Genomic DNA, 6,127 nt, shown 5'->3' on the forward strand with positions numbered 1-6,127 from the left:
GAAAGAAACTGGTATCAGGATTGAACCAGGAGCATAAGCTCCAGTGATTCCTTACCAGGTGTAACTTGTGGTTTTCTTTTTCTTCTTAGTCTGACCATGCTGTGAAAACTTAGTCCTCTGAGATGTAACCTTTCCTCAAAAAGCTCTCCAACCCCAGAGATGAGACTGACTCAGTGAATTTTCTTATAGAGGAAACAGGTTTGAAGAATAGTCTCTTTATGCTGTCTGGAACACAATGAAAATATTCTGTTAGGAGGTACAGCAGGCAATCTAGGTGTGGATACTTTAATGAAACAATTTTGTTTCCCTGGTTTACTCATCTTGACAGTTCCAACAGCATCAACGAGGTGATAAATTGATGACTTTGGGCAGAGTTAAATGGGGCTCTCTAGATGAAGTGACAAATAACAAATAGTGGAGTGATAGTTTTTGTTTATGATTGTTTCTGTATTGTAAACATTGATATGAAAGGTTTTTTTACATAAGTTTATTAACAATATTTATAATTTAAAAAATTCTTTAATAAACACTAAAACAATGAACTGAAAAGAAATTTTCAGACAGGGTATATGAACTTAGATTAGAGACCACAAATATAAATAGATCTCTCTTGGAATTACCATGGAGTAGCTCTCTACAGGAAAAATGCTAGTGTCCAACATTCCTAGCAAACATAAAATGGCTAATTTTAATGAGGATCCACCTTGGCTTCTCACCCACTTTATATATAAGGGGCATACTAAGGGCTTTCATTTCAGGTTCTATTCACCCGATTTCATTTAAAGTAGCCTACATAGTGAAAGAATCCATATTAGGGCATGAAATTCTTGTATGCTTCAGCTAATCTGCTACATTGCTTTCTGTAAAACTGCTTGGCTGCTTCGCACTTGGGGGAAGGGAGGGAACCTGGAATGTGAACTGGGCATAACTTCTTGTAAACCCAAGAATGGCAGGCTTCAGGTGTATTTACCATCCCAGGGATGTATTGTCTCTGCAACCACCCCTGTCGATGTCTTGGGTAAAGGATAATTTAGGATGCGTGCAGACTGCCCATTCTCCAGCAATGTATTGTTTTAGCTAAGACCCCTGTAAATGTCGTGGGTAATGGATAACTCAAAATGCGGGAGATGACCTACGGCTTAATGATTCCGGCTATAATCTTGCTTGTGCTGACAATCAATGCACATAAAGGCTGATGTGTTTAGGCTAAGGAGTGGTGTAATTTTAAATGGATTGGTCAAGAAAGTATATGTTGTTACAAATCTATTGGCTATGAAATGCGTGGGCTTTGTTGTAAAGGTTGATGAAGGCCTATATAAGATCCCCTTTGAAGAAGCTCGGGGCTCTCTCAGCCGCTGCCCACTCTGAGGTATACTGTGGAGTCCCAGCATGCTGGTCTAAATAAACCCCATTTTTATTCCTGCAGGAATTGTGTCTGTCTGGTCTCTCCGCGCCTTCCAGGGCCAGGGGACTCCTGATCCCAACACATACCTGTGCTTACATTCTCAAACATAAAACATCTAAAGATTCATGAATGAGAAGACAAATAGAACAAATACAAAAAAGTTAACTTATAATGAATCAAACCAAAGCAACTTAATTAAACATATACAAGAGTAAAACCTTAGCACAAACAAAATCTTTGAGGAAGTCAACATATCTGCAATAAATGTTTTGAAAAATGTGCGGCACATCACCCTTGAATTTGAAAACAATTAAAAATAGTATTGTAGCACTGTATCACTCTCCTCCCATTGTTCATTGATTTGTTCGAGCAGGCAGCAGTAACTTCTCCACTGTGAGACTTGTTGTTACTATTTTTCGGCATATCGAATATGCCACAGAGAGGGTGCCAGGCTCTGTTTTGTGGGCAGGATACTCTCGGTAGCTTGCTAGGCTCTCCAAGAGGAATGGACTAATTGAAGCTGGGTTGGCCACGTGCCAGGCAAACGTCCTACCCACTGAGCTATCTCTCCAGCCCTAAATAGTATTAGCAACTTACTTATTTTTCTTTTTTTTATAGACAAGTTTCATATTTATTCCTTTACTTTTTCAATAAAGCAGGGGATTTTAGTCTGCCTGATTTGAAAAATTAAATTCTCAACCTAAAACTCTTTGGTAACAGAAGTGCATTAAAAAGTTAGTTATTAAAGTTATTAAAAAATCATTTTCTTTTAGATTTTGAAACTGTGCAATGCTTTTCCTTATAGATTTAGCATCCTTATTTACTTTTTTTAATAATTTATTTATTTATTGAATCACTGTGGGAAAAGTTACAAAACTTTCAGGTTTAGGTTTCAGTCATGCAAATATCAAACACATTTCCCTTTACCAATACTTATTTTTTACCACAGGGCTGGAGCGATAGCACAGCGGGTAGGGCGTTCGCCTTACAAGCGGCCAACATGGCCGACCCGAGTTCGATTCCTCCGCCCCTTTCGGAGAGCCCGGCAAGCTACCAAGAGTATTCAATATGCCAGACACAGTAACAACAAAGTCTCCAATGGAGACGTTACTGGGCCCGCTCGAGCAAATCGACGATCAACGGGAAGGCCTTTACCTTTACCTTACCTTTATTTTTTACCACAAAGAACCCCAATAAAACCCCACCCCCACCCCTCCCAATGCCTGTGAGGCAGATGAATTCTAGTTAACACTCTATCTACTTTGATTACTCTCATTGTTTTGATAAAAGATGCACCATTATTGTTTAGAGTTTACCCCCTCCCCCCAAATCAGACATGCTGAAAAAGCATTGTGAAATGATTTGCTTTCTACAGCTGGGTTCAAGAATTAAATGATTAAATTAAGAGATTGGTTTTTGTGCTCTGTAGTCGTGGCCGTGCCGGAGAGGCACTCATGGGGGACAACTGGTGACCTCGGTAGGACGTGAAGGACGGACCAGAATGGCCCCCTTCCCATGAGATTTTAGTCACCCCCACACCCCTGGCTCTTACCTGCTCTCCACAAGGCCACATGCGGCCGCCATCTTTCTTTCCAGAGGGAGGAGGGCAGAAGGGAGCAACACCCTTTCCCCTCCAGGCAGACATGATGGCTTGGATTAACGCATAGTCCATTCACTTTTCTGCTCCAAGCTGCTGGGTTCTGCATTAAGTCCTTGTGCTTCTGGGGCCGTGGCTGTGCTGGAGAGCCACTCGTGTGGAACTTACTTATTTTTCTGTTTACATTGAGAATGAAATGTTGTGTGATTACATGAAATTATAAACATTCCATGACATATTAGGTTATTTCATTTACCTGCCTGGATTTTGTTTATTTTAGTACCAGAATAACAACCCAAGACCTCACACAGTCAAGGCAAGGGCTGTAGTGCTCAGCTACACCCCCAGCCTTTACCTGTGATTTTGAAGGATAATCATTCAAGAAAGAAGTAGGTAGTGTTCAATTAAAGCTCTCAGACTTGAGATCCATAGTCTTTATATTTTCTAGCCTTCAATAACATTAAATACTCATGGTGTCTGCATGTAAACTTCAGGATATAAATGGACAACAATTATATCATATTTTAAAATTATATATATATATATATATATTTAAACTGCCTGGAATGATAGTATAGCAGGTCTGCCTTGCACGTGGCTGACCCGGGTTTGATTCTTCTGTTCTTCTCAGTGAGTCTGTCAAGCTACTGAGAGTATCCTGCCCACACAGCAGAGCCTGGCAAGCTCCCCGTGGTATATTCGATATGCCAAAAACAGTAACAACAATGGAGACGTTACTGGTGCTCGCCTGAGCAAATCAAAAAAGACAGTGCTACAGTGCAGTACTACAGTGTTTTATAATGAGAACACCTAGGACTTAAATCACATCTCTTTTTGGTGCTGATTCTCAGAGTTTACTTCTGGCTGTCCACTACTTCTGACAGTGCTCAAGGGACCAATGTGATGCTAGAGATGAAACCCAGGTCAACTGTGTGCAAGACAAACCCCTACATGCTATACTATCACTTCAGCCCTTTAAATTACCTAAGAAAATAATGTGTCTGTAATAATTTTGTAGTATTTAAAAATAAATTTCAGAAAAAACAAAATAGAGGCCAGAGAGACAATGTAGTACAGGGCACTTGCTTTGTATAAGACCCCACATTTCATATCCACATAGTTTCTTAATGTTCTTGGGCTTCTTTTAGGTCACTGAAACCAAAGTTATATAATATATAAATTCCTCAGTAGAAATAATATCTGACTCTAAACCCTTGTCTTCCACCATGTATACTGACGATCAACATAAAATCACACCCCTCTTTATTCCTTTCAAAAGCTTATAAAAATATCTTCCAGTTCTTGTGATCGGAGCGATAGCACAGCAGATAGTGTGTTTGCCTTGCACGTGGCCAACCCGGGTTTCATCCCCAGCATCCCATATGGTCCCCTGAGCACTGCCAGGAGTAATTCCTGAGTGCAAAGCCAGGAGTAACCCCTGAGCATTTCTGGGCGTGACCCAAAAAGAAGAGAAAACAAAACAAAACAAAAAAACTATCTTCCAGTTCTCACCTTTACCCTAACATTTGGTTCTAAACCTAAGTTAGAGGTCTGTGGCCTAACTCACTGATTTAACTGATTAAATTTCTGCCTTGCTTGAGTAAAATTTCAAGTTTGATTCCTGGTTCCACCACATGCCTTGACCATGATTCTGGAAGCTCTGTGCATGTGAGCATTTAAATCCTACTTTTGTCCCAGTGAGTATTACAAGTAAATGTGAAAACACCATGGTCCATGTGTCTACAACCCTTAAATATCACACAACCCCAACTACAGCAACAAACAAGGAAAGGAAGGGGTAATATATATTGAAAGTATAAAAAGAACTATACTAAAATTTCAATTTGATCCTTTGTTCAATTTAACACGGGATCAAATTCCACCTACTCCTAAATGTGTACATATCTAAAAACACAATATCAAAAGTTATTAAAGCAAAATCAACAAACTGATATAAGACATAAAGGAACCTGAAATTGAAATATTTGCAGAGGGCCTAAGTATGTTAGACTATCTACTCATGGTAGTTCTGTGAAATTGTACAAGGGATCCAAATGCACAAAGCAACAGAAGGAATTTTCCAGTTTGAGCCTTTCTCTTCACGGATATGACAGTTGTAGGACTCTGAACCAAACCTGCGATTGAGGTTCCAGTGTTAACTCTAAATTGTGTATCTTCTAATATAAGGCATTAAACTGGAAAAAAAATCCTAAAGTCTTGGTATTAAAGTCCCAATGTGTGATTCTGGATACTGAGAAGGCTGAGAACTTGTCGTCTCTAATCTAAGTGGTTAGGGAAGGAAAAGATTTTAATAAAACTGGGAAAATATCAAAGAGTTCCTTTCATGAACTTTCATGTCCATTGACAGACTAGGTGGGGGCAAATGTAAAGGGGAAGAAACTGAGAGGATTAATCTCTTTGACATACTTTTATTTTCTCAGTTACTTCACACTGACACATTTAGAGTTCCAAAAATGGGGCATCCTAGATGTACTTGTTTTCCAGTTGTGAAAGAGTAGGTGGCTGTGGTCTTGCCAGGGAACCCTGGATGAGAGAATTTAGTCAGAGAACCAAATTCTCATGTCCTCAGTGAAGAGAGTCCACTTGAGCCCAGTAGAATCTCTCATTTGCCTTCACATTATTCCTGATCTTCAGTAAAAGATGGTTCCCTTGAATCCCTTCTCTCAGAATCTTTACTAGTCTGCAGCATGTGCCATTCATGAGCAGTTTTAGAGAGATTGACATAATTTAAAAACAGAGGAGGAAACATATTCTCACCTTCCGTATCCCATTTAGGACTGTCTCAGAAGTTCCTATTAAGACATCAACCGACCAGAATAAACTTCAAAAATTCCCTCCAAATCAGGCCAACTCTACTCCTTGTCATCGTTGGTAAAGTGAACTTATGATATTCTTACTCAAGATTTGAAAGTGTCAGTTTTCTTCTGCATTGTGGAAGAGAACACCTAATTTTATTAATAAATCTCTCAAGTGATAAATAAGTAGGTAAAATTAATTATAGTCATAACAAGAATTATTACTTATCCACAGCGGGTAGGGCGTTCGCCTTACAAGCGGCCAACATGGCCGACCCGAGTTCAATTCCTCCGCCCCTCTCGGAGAGC

Source organism: Sorex fumeus, unplaced genomic scaffold (genome assembly GCF_029834395.1).
Source record: "Sorex fumeus unplaced genomic scaffold, SorFum_2.1 ptg000021l, whole genome shotgun sequence".
Classification (NCBI taxonomy): Eukaryota; Metazoa; Chordata; class Mammalia; order Eulipotyphla; family Soricidae; genus Sorex; species Sorex fumeus.